Source organism: Protopterus annectens, chromosome 5.part0, assembly GCF_019279795.1.
Source record: "Protopterus annectens isolate FY-2018-M chromosome 5.part0, PAN1.0, whole genome shotgun sequence".
NCBI classification, from domain to species: Eukaryota; Metazoa; Chordata; order Ceratodontiformes; family Protopteridae; genus Protopterus; species Protopterus annectens.
The window spans coordinates 120432027-120457026 of NC_056735.1; the positions used below are offsets into that span (position 1 = coordinate 120432027).

General features: G+C 40.1%; 1 protein-coding gene and 1 non-coding gene across 2 annotated transcripts in view; both read left to right on the forward strand.

Annotated features, from left to right (window-relative positions):
• OCA2 (OCA2 melanosomal transmembrane protein) overlaps positions 1–25000 on the forward strand; it is a 1553018-nt gene that overhangs the window by 1324108 nt on the left and 203910 nt on the right. The gene's annotated exons all lie outside the window — the stretch shown is intronic.
• Positions 21530–21632, forward strand: LOC122803001. The gene has a single exon (XR_006365050.1). It is a non-coding gene; the product is annotated as a U6 spliceosomal RNA (small nuclear RNA).

Genomic DNA, 25000 nt, shown 5'->3' on the forward strand with positions numbered 1-25000 from the left:
CGGCAAGGATTTACATGGCATACTGTCAATGTTCGGTAGTCATAACAGACTTTGAAGTCTTCAGATGCCCAATTCAGTGAGGGTTTAGAGTTGACTGGTGCCAGTCATTTTTGGAGAATATTGGAAGACTAATAGAAAAGCAGTAGCCCAACTCAGATTTTTATGGAGGAAATTCCAAATGTTTGATGGCACAATGCTGAGAGTTTTAAATTTGACAGATGTTGAGCAGACAGGACTTTCCAGAGGTGAGCTTCTTCCAGGTACATAAAGTATTCTGATGACTGAAAAATAAGCATCGTTACTACTTAATATTCTATGGGCAGCAGTAATATGGACATACGCAACCTGTTTTTTGAGTCCTGGTAATTCTGAAGTCATCTCTTCAGGTGACATGAGTGCTTTATTGAGTTCAAGTTGTGAGCATGATGTATCATCCTTTGGGACAGACTTTAGTGACTAAAACAGTGGCTATGTACAGCACTGTCAAAGTATGGTAGGTAGCTGTCTGTCAAACAATGAATTCACTGTCATCAGTAGAGAGCTTTATTTATTTATTTACCTATGTATTTATTTATTTATTTATTGTTTAGTTGTTGATGTCCTGCTCAGCATAAAGGAAGCACTGGACAAGGTGGACTTTTTGTATTTGAAGGAATGTGGTACTTCATTTCCTGTACAGTCTACAGAGGCAAGGCCTACGTGTATGGTTAGATTAAGAGCCTATTTACTTTCACCAAACAGTGCTGATTCTAATGACATTCAACAATAATAACTATGTTATTGCTGAATCTATTTTGTAAGCTAGAATTCGGTATTATTCTGTATGAATAATTTTTGACATCTGGAAAGGAATGATTTAGAACAGATAGTCAAGCCAGAAACTTCCCTTATATAATGAAGTGATTAATCTTAAAAGGGATACAAGAAAAATGCATGCAGCAGGCATTCTGATACCCTTCGGAAAGTTTCAGTCTATTAGCAGAGAGCAGCAGTTCTTTAATGAGCTACTTAAAGGCATCACTCGTTAGTGCTGAGAGCTGGAGTAGCACAAAGGGTGGATTTTGCTGGGTAGATTGTTAGGAAGTCAGAGGTGCAAGGATTAGACATCTGGGGCAGTTGCCTGCCTGAAGTATAAGATGAACCACTTAAATCAATTGCCCTGCCATGAATGGAAGATAAGAGAGTGTCTTTATGTTTATCCTTGTTGAAATTGTGTTAGCAGGTGATGTGTCCAGCTGTGCAATGCACGTGTAGACTATTCACCAAATGGAAACTCTTGATGGTGGCAGTGGGGCCTACTGATCTGATCCTATTATGAGGTACCTCTCTTGATGAGATCCTGAATATTCATGGACTGTACATGGTGAATGGTGTTATAATACTGCCTAGAATGTCCCACAAAGAGGTATGTCCACCTGGTCTGTTTAACCTTAGAGTCTATAATTGTTCCCAGAACATCACATTGCAGTGATCCTCTAGATACACATCCAAGAAATGAGCAGGGAAGGATGCAGCCAATCTCATTTTTTATTTACATAGCTAATTATTTGGGTACATGCTACCAGACTGTATTGACAGAGGTGTAATACAGGTTTTCAGTCAGTGGATAATAGTCTTTCTAACAGAGTGCATGAAGGGAGGACTTTGCTGTAGAGGTAGTGCATTTTTATTTATGGAGTTCAGTGCTCTGTAGGGTTTCTTTGAGGGAAGTCACTGTCCGGGTACTGCCACATGTTTCAAGCTAGCATTCTAGGATAAAGTTGCATTGGTACTTGCCTTTTTGACAGGGCGCTAGTAGAATAAACATTATTCTGGTTTGCAGTTGTTCTGCTGCCTTTTCACTGTTAGCTTTGCTCATTTGTTTACTGCTATGTATATGCAAATGTGTTGGACTACATAAAGTCATTGTTGCATTTATCCTATGTTGCCATAGGATGCTATGGCTGTGGGATGGTAGCCTCCCCCCTCACACTACCTAATTTGCAGGAGCTGGGTAGGGATGCTCCTTGCCTTGCATGAGCCTTCCTGACTCGAAGAGGCTTGCAGTGTTACATCTCAGTGGCCATGCACTCTTCCACCAGATTGCTTGAAAGGCAGGTAATAACTTGCTTAATACACACAATAATGCATTCTCCTTGTGTATAACATCCACATATTCACTACTAAATGTTTGTACTTAGGGTATATTTGCATTTCCATAGATCTATCCTACTGCCTCAGTCATTGATTGCTGTATGTATTGGTGCAGGAACTATTTGCAGGTGATGAACTTGTGCGAGTAACTCTTATTATAACCACTGTGAGATATAGCTTAAGAATTTGGTGATGACATATTTACTCATTTGCTGTGTTTTAGCAGTTTATATTACCATTTCTACAATGTTGTTGTTGTTGTCTTTCGGCTTTTCCTGGTTAGGGGTCGCCACAGCAGAACTCCGGTCTACTAATGATTCGCAGTAGATTTTCACGAATGCCAAGGTGCCAGCTCAACGTTCAACCTTCAGTGAAGGCACGCCCATTTACGCATGTCTTTTGAATGCGCACCCAACCACAGGGAAGACATTCAGACTCCACACAGAAGGCACTCCCCACACTCCAGCCGAGAATCAAACGGGAGAATCTTTTGCTGTGAGGCAACAACGCTACCATTGCACCACCGTGGAAGTATTACCATTCCTACAATACCTTAGCTTATTTCTGTCTTCTGTTTTTGTATTTATCCCTGATTTGTCTATAAATATATCCGTAAATTATATTTTTATGAATAATTGTTTAACTTACATGTTGACTCTATTTTGGGCCAAGGTTGAAGAAAATCATTTGAACAACCTACCCAGCCAAACATCTAAATTAGCAATTAAATGTAACCACTCTTTTTTTTTTCACTGAACCTGTTTGCCATTGATCTATAATATTAAAGAATCTTCTGTAAGAAAGGTGGACTGCAAGGTTTTGGTAGCCCTGATCAGTGAATGCAATCATCGCTGAAGACTTTATAAATAAAAATTAAGTTTTCCAAGCTTCAATAAAGCTTTTTGGCCATTTTACATAAGGTAATAAACTAAGCCTTCTGATGGCCTTACTGAAATGACATTGTGTTGTTTCAGTCCTTTTTATGAACTTTTTCCTTTTTGTTGACCAGAACTGTATATGAAACAGTTTTTGAATAAACATAATTTGGAAAAAGAACTGTTTTTCTCAGTTTATTGGAAGATTGAGCCCACTATTCTGTTTGCCTTTTTATACATTTGCATTCTTATGGTTTCAAAGGCTTAATTGCCAGTGATACTGTTAATATATTTTTTGACTAACTTATTCTTTTTTAAGATCATAACAAAGTTAATTTAAAATATTGAATAAGCCTAAAGTTATTTCTGTCTTGAACATAATTTAAGGTCATGTTATCACTGGCCCAGTGTACTACTCTGTTCAAACTTTGTTGTCCCTTAATTACTTCTCCCATGTATCCAAGCGCTAAGGTTCCTTGGCAGCTTTTTCCTTTTCAAAAAATTTCTTTCTGCCAGGCCAGCCAAACAACATTTGGTGGAGAAGCTTATCACGATTTTCAGTATGACTGCTTGTGAGGTGTGTGTGTGTGTGTGTGTGTGTGGGGGGGGGGGGGCTCATTGTTGCTATGAGGATCTACATGGGTAGCTTGCTTAGCTCCACTTATTTTTTAGAACTACCCATTTAGAATTCACCACTGTCTGAACCTAAGACAACTAGGTTGGCTTGAACTTCCTAACCAGCTTGTACTTCAACATCTCTTAATAGCTCACAAGATTCTATACTACCCACCTAAAATACCAATACTTTCTAACCTCATTTCACCATACAATAATCTTTAACATCTACGTTCTTCTAACAAACTACTGATTAATATTCCCAAACCCAAAAACTCTGCAGGTGACTCCCTCTTTTCCAACTCTGTTGGAAAAATGTGGAACAAACTCCCCTCTGATATCTCATCTTTATCCTCTCTACCACTTTTTAAAAAACAACTGAAAATGCATCTTAATAAACAATGGCTTTGTTCCTGCACCAACTCAGATTAACTTTCCTTCTTCCTCTCTCTCCTTTCTTCTTACATGATTCGTTCTTTCTCTTCTCCTTATATCCTGATAGCTCTCCCTCTACATAACATCTATGCAGATATATGCTATCACATATACACTGAATGACTTTTGTAATCCAAAATAACAAAAAAAAAAAAAAAAAAAAAAAAAACCCTTTTTTTGTATTTTTATTTTTATTTTAAAACATCGTATGATTATACTTTTCGTTTTTGCTCCTATCATATTTGTGTATTTGTGTATTAACTAGCTCTGTTTATAAATTTTAATCTTGTATTACCTTTTCTCTATTTAAACTTGTAATGACTGTTGGAGCTTATCTCCCCGGCCTCTACTGAAAATGGACATGTATCCAGCTAGACTAGCCCGGTCAACAAATGTAAAATAAATAAAATAAAAATACATTTTCTATCTGTGATGAGTTTTTCTGCTAGTTCTTGTTGTCTGTTTTAGAGGTGAAGGCCTTTGTGTCACATTATTAAGTACTGCCAGCACACCTTGCAGCATCTTTGTTCAAGAATTCTGGACAAAACCAAACTTAATGGGGTTGAGACAGACACAAATGCCAAAATGAAACACAAATACTAAATGATGCTCAAATTCACTAAATAAGTTAACAAAACAAAGAACTTCGTACCAGTATACATTTTCTGAGGAGAAAGACATACTGAGTGATTGTAATCCTCATAAAATCTAAAACTTTACCAGGGACAGGATAAAAATATACTATAAAAATCAGGGACAGTTTGTACAAAAACAAAAAAATGCGATTTGAGAGATATGCCTTCCAGCAGTATGGTAAAGTCACATCTGAGGCAGAGGATATTTATGTTCATACCTAATTTCATTGGTAACCACACACCTGTGACTCTAATATTGCTGCAGTTATTTCAAATGTCAGATAACTTTCCAACCCTGAATCACGTATCCTAAGCATCCATTTTTGTCTTTGCAAACCTCCCTCCTTCCATCAAGCAGTCATGACAATGTAACTATTGGAAGACCAGGCCTATTAATTAAACTGGGAAGAAAATTTACTATGTTCAAGGCATTTAAAAAAAACACCACTAATCACCTCAAAATGCCAGACTCCTTAAGGTTGTAGAAGGCTTCATGACTGGTGCATCTGGGCTAAACTTCAGCATCAGGGCAAACATTTGATCATCTTAAACCTTGCAGTATTCTGAGTGGATATCCACAAACTCCGTATCATTACTTTTAAAATTTGCTTTCATAGGATCATTGAATCATAGGAGGTTACTAGGCTAATTTCCTCATGTCCCTTACAAGCCTAGCCAAGTTCAACCCATGTTCCCAAGGGCGTCTGGTTCAAGCAGACACTAAAATCAACACCTATTGTCTCTGTTAAAATGGGACACAGGTGGTAACCCCAGGCTGAATTTCTGGTTACCAATCCAGTCATCCAAATTGTGCTTAAATAGGGCCAATGAGGGCTTTGTTTAACATGAATAGGAAGGTTGTTCCAAAGGTGGGGCAAACTCTGAGACAAACCTGTCTCTCCAGCAAGCTCTGTTGATGTCACATACCAGGTTAAATCCCCTTGAGCAAGTAACTTGTGTGCCATTTGACTTGCGAATGTACAGCATTTCCATCAAAGCTGAATCAGAGATTGCTCTATATGCTAGACACAGGTTGTCTCTGAGCACTCTGTATGACACAGAGTAAAGTGACAATGATTTCAGTCTCCACATAAGACAGGTCTTGAAGACCCTGAAATTTCTTTGTGAGGAACCTTTATGGTTTCTTCAGTTGCTGCAGGTGTTTGGAAAGGACCATACCAAAGGGAGCACTGTACTCTATTATTGGCCTGATAAGGGAAGAGTACAGTTGGCCCAATGAGGGAAGAGTACAAGGGGGTTATAACCTCTTTTTTTTCTGGAGGCAATGCCCTTACTTATGAGATGAGCAATATAAAATGCCCTTCTTACCACTGTGGAGACATGGTGATTGAAGTTAAGGCTGCTGTCAATCTGTGTGCCCAGATTTCTCACCACTGATTGTGTGCTTAGGGTATTGATATTAATATGGTAGTTTGCAGGAACATCACCCTTTCTGAAGGGGATGATAATGCATTTTTTCTTTAAATTTAAGACCATGACTTTGGCACCAATAGTTAGTCTGCAACAGACCTTCTTGCAAGATGTTGACATCGCTAGGGGTTTTAATGTTCGCTCCCAGTTTGCAGTTATCAGCAAACCTTGTCAGCCACAGTCCTTTAGTTTTAGCCTATGCTTCAGAGAAGCAGATTCTGAACAGTAGGGGTCTCAGAACTGATCCCTGTTGAACACCAGTGGTTACGGGTCTGCTGGAGGAGGTGGAGTCCCTGATTTTGACTGTATGAGTTCTATCAGTGAGCCAGTTTGCAACCCACCTGACAATATATGGGTTGATACCCAGCTGGATGAGTTTATCAATGATGCCTGAGTGGGCGATTGTGTCAAAGACCTTGGCTAAGTCTAGGTAGGCTGTAAGCACAGATTTGCACCTCATCTAGGACGTGGGTGACTGTCTTGAAGAAGTCCATCAAGTTTAACAGGCATGATCTCCCCTTGACAAAGCCAAACTGGGTGGTGTTGAGCATTTGGAGATTTCCTTTATCTTTGTTAATAAGGTCTATGATGATTCATTCCATGGCCTTGCAAATAAGGCTGGTCAGGCTAATGGTTCTATATTTCCCGGGGTCAGTGGATGCACCCCCTTTGTGCAAAGGGATGACGGTAGCTGTTTTCCATTCCACTGGGACAAAGCCAGTACTTACACTGTGATTGAAAAGTGTGCTCAATGGTGATGCTAATTCCTGTTTTAACCCATGTAGAACATAACCCAGGATGTTGTCTAGTCCCATAGAGGCTGTGTTTTTGGCCTTGGAGAGGGAATTTAAGATCTACTCCTCTGAGATACTAGGCAGGAGGCAGGTGTTTGGGATGCTTTGGGGTATATGTGGTGCGGACAGGGGAGTGAAGTTTTCAATGAACCTGACAGCCAATAGGTTTGCTATATCCACAGGTTCCATATATGTAGTATCATTAACTAAGAGTTCAGCGCAAAACTGGACCTTACCTTTGAGGTTACAGATGTACCTAAAGAATGTCTTGAAGTTATTCTTAGTTAGGGAAGCTAATTTGGATTTGTAGTTAGCTTTGGAGGACTTCACTAGGAGTCTTTTTTTGCTTGTTTAAGTTGAGGAGGGAGTGTTTCCAATTTTAAGACCATTCCTTCCTATTCTTAGACAAAAATTTCTTCCTTCTATTATACAGCCTATTAATGGCAGTTTGCACAAGGCAGGTTTGTTTTTCCTTGAAGATCTTGCTTTCATTCTATCAGGAAAGGCAGAGTCAATACAATTGTACAGGTGCATGTATAAAGCATTGGTGTATAACTCAGCGTAGATGTCTGTTCCATCAGTGGAAGGAGGGGCTATGAAGCTATTCATGCCATCATATAAGAAGTTGTAATTGGCCTTGGAGAGGTTTTTAGTCTAGTTGGTGCTAAGGGGGTTCTTGTGTTATAGTTACTTCTAGCGAGACTGATTTGTGGTCTGATCTCACCAGGAATGGCCACACACTGGGGGGTGGTGCAGTAGTCTCCCATGTCAGTGAGCACCAGGTCCAGGATGTTTGAGCCTTTTGTGAGTGTGTCATCCAGCTGGTCCAGGGCATTGGCATTGGTGAAGTCCAGGAACCTTTGGGTAAGTGAGTTAGAGCACATACAATTTACACAGTCTATGTACGGGTAATTAAAGTAACCCAAAACCAGGGTGCTTGGTTGTAGCTTGATTGAGTCAAGTAGATCCAAGTAGGCTGAGTGGATGTCCTGATTCATAGAAGGGGTCCTGTAGCTGGCAATGACCTGAAGAGGGGTCTTACCTACAGTCAATTGCACATGAAATAATTTAAGGGAATCATGCTGTTTAACCAATCTAAAGGTGTGTTTATCTTTAATGAATATTGATACACAACCTCCTTCATGACTTCAGTTTGTGGTCTGAATGAGTGGAAGGAAATGTAACCTGATATAGCTGGGGTGCTCTTCGCAGCCTTAAACCAGGTCTCAGTGACTACATAAATGTCAGCATCTTCCAGGGTGAGGAGTGCTTCCAGTGAGTGCGGTTTCAGGTTTGGACTCCTAGCATTTAGCAATATGACTTTGAGGTTGTTTTTAGAGGGTATTTTTACATTAGGAATTTTGTTCTTATGACATTTCCTAAAAAAGGCACTTAGCCAGTAACCAAAATCACAGAGGTGACAGATGAAGACCATCTCTGGCAAAGCACTGAGGTTTGTCAGCTTTGTCATCCCAGCCTGACATATACTTGATCCCCTTTGAATGACACCAGAAATGAAGTCAGTGGTTGAAATCAATAATTTTTTGTTTGTATTGAGGTAACATTCTAGGCAAAGGTTAAATGCTGCTTAAAGCTAGGGACATACCTGACTGAGGCACATAATCAAAGAGCTCAGTCATGTCTCTCATCATATAGCTCAGTGAGGTATGTCTCAAGTCGTTCACACCAACATGGACTGTGATAGAGTCATAACAGTGCCTGTTGTTGAGAAATTTGAGTGCGTGTGTGATGAGGCGGATCTTGGCACCTGAAAGTCAGCTGACCGTGTGTTTGACAACTGAATCATCTGTGACTAAGATGTTTGTTTTTGTGTTATGCCTTAGGTGCTTGACTGGTGAGACACTGGTGTGTGATATATTATGTATACTATGTTCTGCAGAGGATGTATTATGTGAAGTGTGCTTGTGTTTGTGTTTGGAAGGTCTGTGATGTTTAGGTAAGCTTCTTGTAAGGACCTCCGTATATGTAGGTTTATGTGTTGTTGGTTTAGTAGTTGCAGGAGGTGAGGTGTGACAACCTGCTCAGTATCAGATGGACTGACTGGTGTGAGCGAGAAAGCCTGGATTCTAGGTTTTTGCTATAGATGCAACTCTCACATAATGAATTTGTGTGGACTAGAAGAAGTGGGTTGTCAGTGTACATGAGGCAATTGCTACATTACCTCAGGATGCCCATGTTGACCAGGCTGGCTGGAGAAACTGTGGGAAAGTGTCCATCCATAATGCTAGGTAAGTTGATGTATTCAGAGAACAGAGAGAGGACAGGAAGGAACAGTTAAAGCAGAAGACAGGAGAACTGGACAAAAAATATGAAGGGCTAGTGGGTAAGATCTGTGTTGGTACCTCAGGAGCTTCGCTGAATGTATCACCTGTCAGTGAGGGACAATCATGAAAACCCACCGATGGATCATCAGCAGAGTACAAAGAGAAAATTTACAGGCAAAAGTGTTCGTGACAGTGCACGATGCAGAAACATGGTGCTATGTTACAAACAAGCAGAAAATGATCTAAATAAATTAAGCAATAAAAAAAACTCAAAACTGAGCCCTGTTCTAACCACCTTCAGTCAGATGAGTTCTAACTGCACACTCCTGCCAATAGGGTGCAGGGGAACCCGCTCCAATGAAAGATGGCCTGGTTTAGTGCTCACGTTATACAAACAGAACTAGATTCAGCAGGTCTGAATCTAGTATATGCGACAGCAAACAAAGTGCAACAATTTCAGAAAAAAAAAGTTCAAATAAGCAGTGATATGGTAACAGTGCATTTCAAAAGTGCAATATTCATGCAAATTTCTACATACAGTAAGTTTTGCAGAGCTCAGCAGATGGCTTAGGCTTGCTTATGTAGCAAATGAGAGCAAACTGATTTAAACAAATTAGCCAATAAAATGGCTCAAAACTCAGCCCTTGTCCAGCAGCATTTTATCAGATGAGTGCTAACTGCACATTCCTGCCACTAGGGTGCAGGGGAACCCTCTCCAATAAAAGATGGCCTGGTTTAGTGCTCATGTTATACAAACAGAGCTAGATTCAGCAGGTCTGAATCTAGTCTATGCTACAGCAAACAAAGTACAATAATTAAAAAAAACATTTAAAATAAGCAGTTATATGGTAAAAAATGCAGTTTAAAAGTGCAATATGCAGTGAAAAATTCAGATCAGCAGATGTCTTGGATTTGTTTATACAGCAAATGAGAGCAAACTGATTTAAACAAATTAACCAATTAACCAACAAAAAAGCTCAAAACTGAGGCCTGTTCCAGCAACCTTCAACCAGACAAGTTCTAACTGCATACTCCTTCCACTAGGATGCAGGGGAACCATCTCCAACAAAAGATGGCCTGGTTTAGTGCTCAAGTTACACAAATAGAGCTAGATTCAGCAGATCTGAATGTAGACTATGCTGTAGCAAACAAAATGTACCAATTTCAGAAAAAAAAACAGTTCAAATAAGTAGGCACAATCAGCCTTCAAACAGCAGTTCCCAGCTCAGAAGGGCATAAGCTACCCTCTCTTCCCACAAGAGTATGAGCACAAACCTTCTTAATGTAATATAACTTGCCTTAAGCCCAAGTGCTTAAACCAGTACTAAGACACTTTTAGAATAACAGCTACACTAAGCCTTCAACCAGCAATTACCAGCTTAGAAGGGTGTAAGCTACATCTCCTGCTACAAGAGTGTACACCACAAACCTTCCTAATGCAAACAACTGGCCTTAATCCCAAGTGCTTAAACCAAAAGGCTTAGAATAACAGTTACAATTTAATCAGGCTACTAACAAGCAGTAATAAATGCAGCAGAATAAACACAATTGGTCACTTTTAAGAACAAGCAGCAAAAGCAAAATAAAGTAATAAAGTAGGAAGAAACACAAATACAGTAAAAGCAGCTGAATGAAGTGCAATTTTTTTAGGTTAAGTGGGAAGGGAGGAAACAGAAGATAATTCAAGGTTGAGAAACTAAGGGGGTGTGCCTTCCCAAATGATCTGTACTCAGTAGAATGAGATGATGAGAAGGAACTGGGAGGAGTGTCCAAAATCAGATTTATAGTAGGGGTGGGCAATTCAAAAACCACCAAATTTAAGAACATAACAACAATTGGGTGGGTGGAAGGGAAAACTAATATGCAGCCAGAGATCAGTAATATTCAGGCAGAGTAAAGTAAGCAAGCCAAACAAACACTTCAGCTAAATAGAGATATTTCTAACTAAAAGAGCAATGCTGTTTCTCGGCTCTCTTCACTAATTAACTGATGTTATTCATTGTTTGCAAAGGAATTCTTTGATAACATTTTTAACTGACCCTAGCCAAGAACTCTTAAAACTCCAGCAGAACATAAAAGTTAAAACAAAACAAATGTAATACGAGAATAAGATACAAAATAGAAGTGAACAAACCTTAAATGAAAAGCTTCAATTAAAAAAAAAATGCAGCCAGAGATCAACAATATTCTGGCAGATTACAGCAAGCAGGCCAACCACTCCAGCTAAATAGAGATATGTCTAACTGAAAGAACAATGCTGTTTCTCAGCTCCTCCCCCTAATTAACTGATGTTAGACAATGGGCTAACTGTACATCAGTACCCAGACTGGAGAATGAGCATTCTCCAGCAGGGCATTAATGTACAAATAATGCCCGCAAGTCCACTGCTTCACGGCAGCATATCAAGCTGCCATGGAGCTCAGACTGATAAAATAAAATCTCCATTATTTTATGCTCACTAAACAGCACTTTTGCTGTTCATCGAGTGTAAAATATAAACAAAAAAGAAGACATCAATAACAAAAAGGTGTTTGTGTTTGTGCCTGCATGTCAGTGAAAGTGAGAGTGAGCGAGACATTATTATATACTTGCTAAGCTGGCTGGAACTCTGTAACCACCTAGAATATCTCTAACTAACCACCGCTCACAAATTAATATTCTATCCAGAGAAATGCCCAGCCTTAACAAACATTCTTCCCCCATACATCCCAATCAGATCTCTGAGATCTGAACACCAACATTTAATCTCTATCCACAAACCCAAACATCCTGCAGGCCAACTCCTTCTCTCTTTCTCTCTAGGCAAAAAATGGAACTCTCTCCCTCCTTTACTTAGGACTATACCTAACTCTGAATCCTTCAAGACTCAACTTTTCTCATACCTGTCTACTAAACGTAAATGTTCCTGCTTTCACCCTACATAAATTCTAAGAAATTTCCCCTTTGATCTCTCCATATTCCTTGCTACATGCTACCCTACAACTTTATTTTCTGTTGTCCTAAAACAAACCTAAGCTAGCATCCTCAGATTAAGCAAGCTCTCTCTCTTGACTCCAAGTATCTAAATATTGTAAATATCAAGTAGCCTCAGATGCTTATTTTTCACACAGTTGAAAGTTATTGCTCTGAATGTAAATACCTGTAAACTGTGTTATCTATTGTCTTTAATTGTTTATTTTTTATAAATAAATAAAATAAATAAAATAATTGTGTTTATAATGTACAATTTAAGCATTTGCTGTTCCTAACTGTCCAAATTTATATATGTATTTTACCTTTGCATTATGTAACCTTTTTGTATTTGTGTTGCTTATGGAGCTTTTCTCCCCGAGCCTCCACTGAAAATGGGCACATTCTGGCCCAGTGGACTTCCATGGTAATCAAACTGAAAATAAATAAATAAATGAATAAATAAATAAAGAAGCAGCGCTTTTGCTGTTTAGTGTGTGTAAAATAAATAAAAGGAAAAAAAAAGTCTGTGTGTCAGAGTGTATGCGTATATGAGAGTAAGAGAGAGAGAGAGCGATCGATGGAGAGAAACAGAAACTTGTGTGTGTTTTTCTTTTTGCATGTGTGAGTGAATGCGTGCATGAAAGCAGAGAGACTGTGTGTGTGTGTGTGTGTGTGTGTGTGTAATTGTGTGTATGTGTGTGCGTGTGTGTGTGTGTGTGTGTGTGTGTGTGTGTGTGTGTGTGTGTGTGTGTGTGAGTAAAGTGAGAATGCCAGCACCTAGAGAATGGACTCTATAAAATTGTTGTGGTTTACTTACTTACATTTTTTTTAGGTACTATTTTATTTTTTTAATATATTTTGGATGTAAAATGCATCCTCCAACACCATTAACATATACTACAGCAAGTATGAAACATTAGGCACAGGAACTATTTTACATCAAAAATATATAAAAAAATAAAATCGTACTAAAAAAACATAAGTAAGTAAAACACAACAATTTTACAGAGAGCCCATTCTCTAAGTGCAATAATGCTCTCCAGGGTGTGTGCTAATGTGTAATGAATGCCCTTCCAGGCATTGGGCCTCGCAACACCCCGGGTGGCTATTAATTACACATTAACACACACTCTGTCAGGCATTATCGCTTGCTTTTTCACTGTTTGCAAAGGAACTCTTTGCTAACTTTTTTAATTGACCCTAGCCAAGAACTCTTAAAACTCCAAAAGAACAGAAAACCTAAAATAAGAATAAGATGCAAAATAGAAGTGACAACTCTCAAATGAAAAGCTTCAATTCAAAGTAAAATGCAGCAAAAGATCAGCAATGTTTAGGCAGAGTACAGCAAGCAGGCCAAACAAACACTTTTCATTCTAAGATTTGTTACAGCAAGTGTCACTCTTTAGTTGTATTTTCTCATTACCATTTCTCTTTTACTGTGATATAATTAATCTTAAGCCTTAGCTCTTTTATGTAATTTCTCTTTACCCCTTCCTGTTTTATGGTATTATCCTTGATTTTTAGCCTTGGCTTCTTATGTAGATCTAGCCCAAGAATTTAACTTACTGAAGGGAAAGTCTCAAAGGCTCAAGACCTTCTACTCAACTGACTCAAAGTGCTCAGTAGTAACTGTCTCTCTGTGTCTCTTTTTTATTTCTCTAAATGTTCAGAGCTCTAATAGCATAACAGGAATGAACTGTATTCATAAAGAAGAGCATTGTTAAAGTTCATGAAATTGTTTTTGCTTCAGTCCTTGATGTTTGTCAAGAAAGCCTGTCAACACCATTGGTTTACAGCCAAGTTCTGAGTTGCAGCCATTTGATCTCCTGTGTTTATAGACACCATAGCTTGGGCTGGTACTTTTTAGAAATGTGGATGTTCTGTAGAACATTTTGGCTTGACTACTTCCTTGTTTTCCATCTCTCAGGTTTATATAGATAAACTGCTCGGCAACCTCTTCCATTAACTTCTGATCCTCTAAGTCATATAGAACATGGTAGTATTGATGTATGAGATCTTTGGGATACAATTCTATAACAGGCACTTTATTAACCTTCTAACAGTTAACGCAACACACTAACACTTTGAGGTGTTAGTGACCCTCCTTCTGTAGACTGGTATTGATTGTCTTACCTTACAATTGTCTAGTGTGTGACTCTGGGCAACACAATTAATCAGGAAGTCTTCCCAGGCTGAATGTAAAAATGGCCCATGTGGAGTAGTTCTCTACCCTGGTTTACAAATACAGATAAAGAAATAAGTAAATAAATACATTATTCCTGCAATTCCCTTTTTGTGTTAGACTGCCTCTTTAGGTTTTTATACCCATATGCAAAGCGAATGAGGGAATATATAAAGTTAAGTTGTTTTTGCAGTAAATGTCTTGAAAACTGAAATGTTTGTCCTATTTCAGAGAGATCCTTCTTAAGAGGGTCCCCTGCTTCCATCTGGGGAAAGAAGTTTGTAACTATGGTTGTATGTAAGTTTCTTAAATGAGGTACAGTGGGGTCATTGCAAAAATGGCTGCTTTGAATGTGCATCACTTTTGAAGTATGGGTGCTGAGCAGCTGAAAGAGCAATTTATGTTTAATGGACTTTCGTGCATGCTTTTTTTCAAAGATCTACTTGCAGGTTGAACATTTGTATACCAGTACTACGTATTATGGATTTTAAAATGCTACTCCACCTATAGTCTCTCTTTTGTGAGACATTCTAAAACAGATTATATACAGGAATTTCCATGTTCTACCCCTTCTTGTCAGTGGCCTCTGTCTCTGTGATGCCATCAATGTCCACCTTCTCCTCACACATCACAGCTTCCAACTTATAATCTTCCTACGTGACTCTGTGCACTGATAAATGTTAATTACTTATACCTAGCCATGTTTTAACTCAAGCTTCTTTGTTCCTCTGCTGTGTTATGCATCTGTTTTTGCATTTTTTTTGTATCCAAGTATGAATATCTTTCTTCTTCTTCTTTGACATCTCCTCCCCATTCCTTCTTAGTTAAGGCTTTTTTAACTGTACCTTTCCAAGCCAGCACCAAGTTCTGCTGTCCCTTCTTAACTGAGATGGAGCCTGTCATAGCAAGAGCTGGCACACCTGACCGCCAACTTATCATAAATCAGATCTTCACATCTCTATCTCTTTGGCACAGCACCCATGAGTTTACAGCCAAGTTCTATCTATCTAGCACTCTCATTGCAAATAAGTTCTGTATTTGAGCCTTAGCTTCTTGCTGAACCAATTTTGAGGTAAATATTGCTTCATATTATTGAATTGTTCCTTTATTACTATGTTTCTTCTGCTGCATAGACATCTGTTTGGTTGTAAAGTGCTACATCCATGTCTATATCACCCACTTGTCCATCCTAATTGTAAACATCAACACTTTGCCATATTCTGAATTTTATTCAAAATTGTTTCAAAGGGGCCTTCACAGCTGCAGTAAAAGTAGTGATGCCAAAACTATATTTGGTCCCCATGGCTTCCATGCTTCTATCTGCCCAACCTATTTGCAAGGATTTCATCAGTTTTAAACTCTGGCAAGCCAGTTATTCTAGAAGTTATTTTTGCCTATAAGTGCATTTAAACATAATTTCAAAAACGTTTATGTGAAAAACAACTCTTTTCCTTAATCTACTGTAAATATTCTTGGAAAAGGTAGCAAGCGTGACTTATTTCCTGAAGCACAATATGATGTCAGCCACCCCTTCCTAAAGCACAATAAGATGTCTGCCACCACTTCCTGGTGCACAATAAGATGTCTGCCACCACTTTCTAAAGCACAATAAGATGTCTGCCACCACTTCCTGGTGCACAATATGATGTCTGCCACCACTTCCTGGTGCACAATATGATGTCTGCCACCACTTTCTAAAGCACAATATGATGTCAGCCACCACTTCCTAAAGCACAATAAGATGTCTGCCACCACTTCCTGGTGCACAATATGATGTCAGCCACCACTTTCTAAAGCACAATAAGATGTCTGCCACCACTTCCTGGTGCACAATATGATGTCTGTCACCACTTTCGAAAGCACAATAAGATGTCTGCCACCACTTCCTGGTGCACAATAAGATGTCTGCCACCACTTCCTGGTGCACAATAAGATGTCTGCCACCACTTTCTAAAGCACAATAAGATGTCTGCCACCACTTCCTGGTGCACAATATGATGTCTGCCACCACTTTCTAAAGCACAATATGATGTCAGCCACCACTTCCTAAAGCACAATAAGATGTCTGCCACCACTTCCTGGTTCATAGGTTCATAGGTTCATACTAGGCTATCTGCCCGAGGGCATTTACAAGCCTAGCCCATAGTTTTGTAGCTTACGCCACCCCTTAGGTTTGGGGAACTATGCCCATTATTTTGCTGTGCCTCTGTCGAGCAGTGACACTGAGGTAATCCCTGGGGTATACTTGCGATCTCCCATCCATTGGTCAAGATTTCTCTTAAACAAAGCCAGCGAGGTGCTTTGCCTCACATATACCGGGATTTTGTTCCACAGCATAGGGAGTCTTTGGGTAATGAATCTATCCCTCCAGCACGTTCTATTAATGGCCGTGTCAAGGTTTAGGTCTCCGCTCTTGTGGCTCTGATGGATCTAGATTTTTGAGGTGAAGCATGTACATCAAGTCAGGGTTTGATAATGCCTTGTATGTCAGGCACAGGTCACCCCTGAGCAAGCGTGGCGACTGAATAGAGTTGGAGTTCTTTCAGTCTGGCAGCATAGGTCAGATTTTTGAGACCCATAATCCTCTTGGTGAGGAACTTTGTGGCCTCTCCAGCTGCTGCAAGTGTCGGGTCAGATACATTCCGAATGGGGCATTGTACTCAATCATTGGTCGGATGAGTGATGAATATAGGGAGACTATGACCTCTCTTGATCTAGATGTGAATCCCTTCATGATAAGGTGGGCAATGTAGAAGGTCTTCCTAACTATTTTTGCAACATGGGTGTCGAATGACAGACTGCTGTCAACCTGGGTCCCCAGGTCCCTAATAACCTCTTCTGTGCTCAGTGGATTTCCACCTATATGGTAGCTAGGGGTAACCTTGTTTTTCCCGAAGGGTATGACTATGCATTTTTGGCCTTTAACTTTAGGCGTGGCTCTGGCACCAGTTATCCGTATCTGTGAGACCCTTCTGAAGGATATCTGTGTCAGATGTGTTTTCGACTCTGGCACCCAGTTTGCAGTCATCTGCAAACTTTGTCAGCCATAACCCTCCGTGTTTGCTTGTACTCGGAAAAGTAGATGCCAAACAAGAGTGGGCCCAGGACTGAGCCCTGTGGGACACCACTTGAGACAGGCTTAGAGTCAGACATGGCACCGGCAACTCTGACCCTGTGGGTTCTGTCACTCAGCCAGTTTGCAACCCATCTTGTGATGTATGGGTTAACATTTAGGCTGATGAGTTTTTCAATGATACCCGAGTGGGGTATGGTGTGAAGGCCTTCGCCAGATCGAGGTAGGCTGTATGGACTGCCTTTCCCTCATCAATGGCCTTGGTGACTGTTTGAAAAAGTCAACCAAGTTTAAAAGGCATGACCTGCCCTTGACAAAGCCAAACTGGGTTGGATCCAGAGTCTGCAAATTCCCTATGTCTTTATTTATGAGATCCATTATGATCCTCTCCATGGCTTTGCAGATAAGGCTTGTCAAGCTAATGGGTCGGTAATTTCCAGGGTCGGTGGAGGCACCGCCTTTGTGAAGTGGGACTACAGTCGCTGTCGCCACTCCTGGAGTGCGTATCGAGGTGAGGCTACGATTAAACAGCTGTCCTAACTGAGGATTTAATTCCTCGTTGAGTGCATGTAGCACACAGCCGGGGACACCATCAGGTCCCATGGATGCTGTGTTTTTGCCTTTGAGGCGCCGTTCTCACTTGGGCATTAGAGATGTTTGGGGTCTGCAATCTGTTGGTATAGATATCTCTCCTTTTGGGGAGGGAGAAGTTTGCACTGAACCTGTCAGCCAGTATGTTGGCAATGTCTGTAGGATCAGTAATCTTCTCATCATTTTGAACTAATTCTGAGCATATCTGGGAGTTTCCTCCCAGGTTTCTAACATAGCTAAAGAAGGCCTTATGATTGTCTTTAGAGTCTTTAGCTATTCTTCTCTCAAAATTTGCTTTGGATGATTTTATGAGGGCTCTCAGCTTTTTACTTATAGTGATCAAAGCGTCTTACCTTTCAAGGATTTTGCTCTATCATGTAGTAGCTTCCTCCTTTTGTTGTAGAGTTTGTTTATGGCTGGGGTCCACCAGACTGGACGCTTGCCTTTGGTACAAAGAGTCTTTGTTTTGCTTGGGATTGCCTTATCCATGCAGTCCTGCAGGTGCTGGTAGAAGGCATTTGTAAGTGATTCAGCTGCTAGAGTACTGTTTTCCGCCCGGCTCAGGGGCCTTAAAGGAGACCACACTAGTCTTTAGAAGTGCAAAGTCTGCTTCGAGAAGTTCTTTACTGTGGTCTTTTTGTTTCAGGAGGGTGGGATGAGGACCTCCAGCGAGATTTGTTTGTGATCTGATCTCACCAGTGAGGGGTATACTTCTGGTGTTGAACATTTTGCTCCCATGTTCGTGATGATGAGATCAAGTATGTTTTCTCCTCTTGTGGGGATAGTGACTAGTTGTTCCATGGCATTTGAGTTTATGAATTCCAGGAACTTTTGGGCCAGGGTGTTTGGGCTTGAGTAGCATTCCCAGTCTATATTTGGGTAATTGAAGTCACCTAGTATGATGGTATTAGGGGATACATTTATTCCCTCCAGTGTTTTCAGGAAGGCCAAGTGAGATTCCTGAGTTTGTGAGGGTGGCCTGTAACATGCTACAATTTGTAGAGCAGTCTTGCCTATGGTTAACTGCACCTGGATGGTCTCCGATGCATCGTGCGTTGCCACCAATCTTGAGGTGTAAGTATCCTTGATGAATATGGATACCCCGCGTCCTTTCTTGGTATTGTCCGGATTTTGGGGCGGAACGCATGATATGAGGTAAAACCTGATAGTGCTGGGGTGCTCTCAGGAGCCTTGAACCAGGTTTCTGTCACAGCACAGACATCGATGTTCTCCATACTGAGAAGGGCCTCGAGTGAGTGCATTTTGAGATTGAGACTTCTGGCATTGAGCAGCATTACCCTTAGTTTTTCCTTTTTGTGTTCTAGGGTGGAAGGTTTAGAATTTGAGCCTTGCCTAAAAAGGCACTATGGGGTGGCAAGAGCCTTTGCCAATATCCGGAATCCCAGGGTGACAGGTGCAAGCCGTCCCTTGTAGCAGCGTGGCTTGTCCAGCATGTCATCCCAGGCAGACAGACATTGGATCCCCTTTGAATGACACCAGAGTTTAAGCCAATTGTTAAAACTGATCATCTTATCTTTGTATTGTGGCATCATTCTTGGTGAAGGTAGGATACTGCTCAAGGTCAGGGTCATACCTGCCTGGGCTACATAATCAGAGAGCTCCTCAATGTCTCTTTTCATGTAGTCCAAGGAGGTACGTCTCAGGTCGTTTACACCAGCGTGGACAATGACTGAGTCGTACTTGTACCTGCTGTTGAGAGACCTGAGTGCTTGCGTTATGTGGCGGATTCTAGCGCCCGACAGGCAGCTTACTGTGACCTTCTCCTTACTCAGTCTGGTGAGCGGGACGTCAGTGTGTCTGACTATGGAGTCACCAATGACTAGTGTGTCTGGCATTGTGTTTGGCCTTAAGGGCTGTGACTGTTTGACACTCTGACTGTGAGGTCTATGTCTTGCAGGTGTTGTGTTTTGAGGTAACAGTTGTTTGGGTGTATGCTTTGGTAGTCTCTGCTGTTTTGGTAGATTTTTGATCAGAGCCTCCGAGTATGTCTTTGTGTGTTTATGTGTATGATTTGTGGTTGTGATGGTACTATGTGAGACTGGGTCTATAGTGTATGTGGTAACCTTCTCCTCCTGTCTGGTCTTGCCAGTCTTGTGTTGAGAGAGCTCAGCCTCCAGTTTGGCCGTATAATGTGCACAATATGATGTCAGCCACCACTTTCTAAAGCACAATAAGATGTCTGCCACCACTTCCTGGTGCACAATATGATGTCTGTCACCACTTTCGAAAGCACAATAAGATGTCTGCCACCACTTCCTGGTGCACAATAAGATGTCTGCCACCACTTCCTGGTGCACAATATGATGTCTGTCACCACTTTCGAAAGCACAATAAGATGTCTGCCACCACTTCCTGGTGCACAATAAGATGTCTGTCACCACTTTCGAAAGCACAATAAGATGTCTGCCACCACTTCCTGGTGCATAATATGATGTCTGTCACCACTTTCTAAAGCACAATAAGATGTCTGCCACCACTTCCTGGTGCACAATAAGATGTCTGTCACCACTTTCGAAAGCACAATAAGATGTCTGCCACCACTTCCTGGTGCATAATATGATGTCTGTCACCACTTTCGAAAGCACAATAAGATGTCTGTCACCACTTCCTGGTGCACAATAAGATGTCTGCAACCACTTTCTAAAGCACAATAGAATATCTGCCACAACTTCCAAAGCACAGTGAGAACTCTGCAACTATGACTTTTTGACAGATTCTGTTTTGTGTGTAGTTATATACTGTTTTGCCAGGCTCACACAATCGCACCATGCCTCTCAGCTTGCAGAAATTTAAGTCTTGTGGGCTACTAGGAATAACCTGGTCAACAAATTGTAAACACATAAAAAAATGAAAATGCGGATAAAAGCTGTTAAGTAAAATCTGCACAGCAAATTAGCATAACAGCCTTAACTTCTCTAACCTTCACAAGCCCTGTGGAATATCCTTATTCAGAAACACACGTTTCAAAAACTGAGGGCAATACAGTGAAGTCATTTTTCATTACTAAGTTTTATGCTAGCCAAAACATGTAAGAACCATAACTGCAATTGACTACTGTTCAGGAGATCAATTTTGTCCATCTACACTGAGAAACACTGGAGTCATAGGACATTATTTTGATTTGGAGAATAATCATTTGTATCTGTGACTTCCTAGAAAGTGGCTGAATTCAAACAAGATTCTGCAGTGAGATGGACTGTATTTCAGAATAGCTCCTCCATGATACTAACAACCATTTTACAAGTTGACCACAGATATAGATGATTTTTCTCAACATATAACAATGTCTCAAATCTTTAGTGCTCCTCAATGTAGCTACAAATGATTTTTTTTAAATTCCTCTCCAATGATTAATGCAGCAAAATTTTTAATAGAAGTAGAAAGGGTCTTTGTAAAATCCATCAAAGCCATGTTTGAGGCAAAAATAGCTACCCAAGCCAAAGACAATTACAAAGCATGAAAGTTTATATTCAGAATCACAAAGGCACAATCCAACAGTTGGCTAAGATGCTTTAGCAGCACACATACTACAATTGGAATTATACAGAGAAGATTAGCATGGCCCCAGCACAAGGATAGAGCACAAATTCATGAAGCGTTCCATATTAGATATCCATGTAGCTAAATGGGTAGAGTTACAGCCTAATATACAGGAGGTGTAGGGTTTGAATACATGTGAGGGCAATTTTAAGGTGGGAGGTTGGCATAATGGTTAAGGTGTTTACCTTACAGACACAAGGTGTAGGGTTTATTTCTCACATGGGGTAACTGGCTAGGCTTAAAATGGACCACAAGGACAGTTAGCTTAGTATTAATCTATGAACCCGAACAATGTTACCTACACTGAGGCTGAAGATATAGTAAACCTACAGGCTGACAAATTTAGCTCTAACTTTACCCCTCTCTTTTCTCTCCATCTGTCCCTAAAGATATACCTGAAACTGGCCCACCTCCAGCTGACACACAAGACCAAGTCCTAAAAATGTTATCAAAAGCTAAAAATACTCCATCAGTGGGTCCTAACAATATCCCTGGATGCATCTTAAATAGCATGAAGCACAATTTAGCCACATCTCTAACAACACTGTTCAATGTCAACCTCCATACAGGTTGTACCAAACAAATGGAGAACAGCTACAGTCATTCCTCTGCATAAGGGAAGACCTTTCACAGGTCCAGGGAGTTACAGACCCATAAGTCTGACCAGCCTCAAATGAAAAGCCATGGAAAGAGTTAGCATGGAATTAATCAACCAAGTTATTGGAAATCTCCAAACACTGGGCCTATCTTAGTCTGGAATCATCAAGGATAGGTAATGCTTACTTAACTTGGTGGATTTTTTGAAAAGGTCACCAAAGCAATGGATACAGGTACAAAGGTACACACCACATACCCCGACCTGACCAAAGCTTTTGACGCAATTCCCCACTTAGGCATTGTAGAAAAGCTAAATAGATTGGAAATAAACCCTTAAGTCACCCCTGGATTGCTAGCTTGTTCACATATAGGACACAGATAATCAAAATAGATGAAGTTACTTCATTGAATAGACTAGTCACCAGTAGAGTTCCTAAGGGATCTGTGCTGGGTCATCTTCTGTTTGACATCTACTTTTCTGAAGTAAAAGCCAATACTGAAGGGCTCTGGCTGACTAATTTTGCAGATGACTGCAAGCTATGAGCAGTCATTGAATCCCCAAATGGGAGGGTGGCCTAATGGTTAAGGTGTTTGCCTTATAAACACAATGTGCAGGGTTTGAGTCTCACAAGGGATAATTGGCTAAGCTTAAAATGGCTTGCAAGGGCAGTTAGCTTAGTATGAACCTATAAATTCTACCTATAAAATAAAAAATTCTACTTTGTTATCCTGCAGGAAGATCTGTCTCAAATAAATAACTGGTGCCAAAATCATGGACTGAATCTAAATGCCAAAAAATGCATTTTTGTATCCTTTGCGAAGTGAGTTCAGCATTTCATAGAGGGTCTGGAAGTGCCTTGCCTTTATGTAATCTAAGACAGTGGATATTGTGTAACAGCAGCCACGGGGCACACAAATTGCCTTGTAGATGGGGCAAGTAAATGATCTGATGAAGTTCAGTTTGTACTGAGTGTGAATAAAGGGAACGAAAGTGCTTATAACCTTACCCTGCCTGGTGTCTGGTTCTTTTCAAGGAGAAGGTATCCTGTGACTTTTTTGTTGGATTATTTGCTTTTATTTTATTTATTTATTTTATTTTATTTTACATTTGTTAACCGGGCTAGTCCAACTGGATACATGTCCATTTTCAGTGGAGGCCCGAGGAGAAAAGCTCCACTATCTAATGCATAATAACAAAAAAAATACATTCAAAGTACATAGGTAATTTAAGACGCAACTCAAACAGGGATTTAAAATTACATAGGGAATTAAGACACAAGTAAAACAGGCATATAGGCTTTCCTTTCAGTAAGTTCAAAAAGGTGAATACAGAGACTATCAAATTTCTACAGTACAGGTCAAAGTACAAAGGTAATTTGAGATTCAACTAAAACAGGCATTCATAATTACATAGGAATTTAAGACTCAACTAAAACAGGCATTTAGGCTATCTTTTCAGTAAGTTCAAAGGTGAAAACAGAGACTATCAAATTTCTTCAGTACAGGTTTATAAAATGTGAGACAGAAATAATTAAGTAGTTTAAAAGCAAAGATAGAGTTACTAGAAAATTTTAGTTTGAAGTTGAGAGAGTCAATTTCTCAGGTAGAGATGAAAAATAAAACGGAGAAATAGAGTTGGGAGACAGTGCAAAGGGTGCAGGAGAAGGTAGGAGGTCGTGATCAGCTAGGGTTATTGCAAGAGCAAAGCCAGTGATTGGTTAGAAAATGTTTCAGTTGAGTTTTAAATAGTGTGATAGAAGTTTGGGCTAAGAGGTCTGTAGGAAGTTGATTCCAAATTTTACCAACTGAGTTGGAAAATATAGAGTCACCTGCTGTATTCTTTGATAGAGAGTTTGAATCAGTATTTTATTGGAAGGCGTAGGGTTTTAGGTTGTTATAGGGTTTTATCAGGGTGGAGAGCATTGGTATCTTTTCTGGGTGGTGAAGGGCTTTATGGGCAGTTGTAAGCTGATAGTATTGAATTAGGTGAGGTAACTCCAGCCACCCTAGGTTAAGGAGGTTCAGGCAGTGATGTGTTTTATATGGAGAGGCAGTGGCAAATTTGGCAATGTTGTTATAGGCTGTTGTAAGCCTATTGATGTTATGTTTAGAAAGATTAGTATATATGGGGATGCATATAGTAGAGTAGAGATAAGATAAGTTCTGGCTATGGTAGTTCTTGCTTCAGGAGTTAAGAAAGATTTGATTCTGTAGAGAGAACCTAATTTTTTGTTAGTTGCTTTTATGATAGAGTGGATATGAAAATCAAATTTTAGTAGGTTGTCGATAGTAACTCCTAGAAGTTTGGTTGTTTGGTCAGGAGAGATAAAGGGCCATTGTTAGAAGTAAGTGTGAAACTAATAGGGGGAGACAGGTGTGTGGGTGAGAAGAGGAGAAGTTTAGTTTTCTTAGGGTTTAAGAGAAGGCAGTGATTGGAGAACTCTATGGTGGTAAAAGTTTTTTGAGTAAGTGAGTGGAGGTCAGCTTGGGTTGTGGCAGAGCAGATGATGGTGGTGTCATCTAGTACTGAATCTAAGTAGTTAGTGGGGTGGCTAGATACAGGTCATTAATAAAGATGGAAAATAAAAGAGGACCTAAGATGGAGCCCTGAGGTACTCCTAAAGTGGTAGGGAGAAGTTCGGAAAGATTGTTGTTCCATAAAACAGCTTGTTTCCGATTCTGAATATAGGAAGTAAACCAGCTTAAAGCAAGATTATTGAGAGAGAGAGATTTTAAACAATGTAGGAGGAGTTGGTGATTCACCATGTCAAAGGCTTTTGACAGGTCTACAAAGAATGCAGATGAAAGAAGATTGTTATTCGGTTTATATTAATGGAGTCT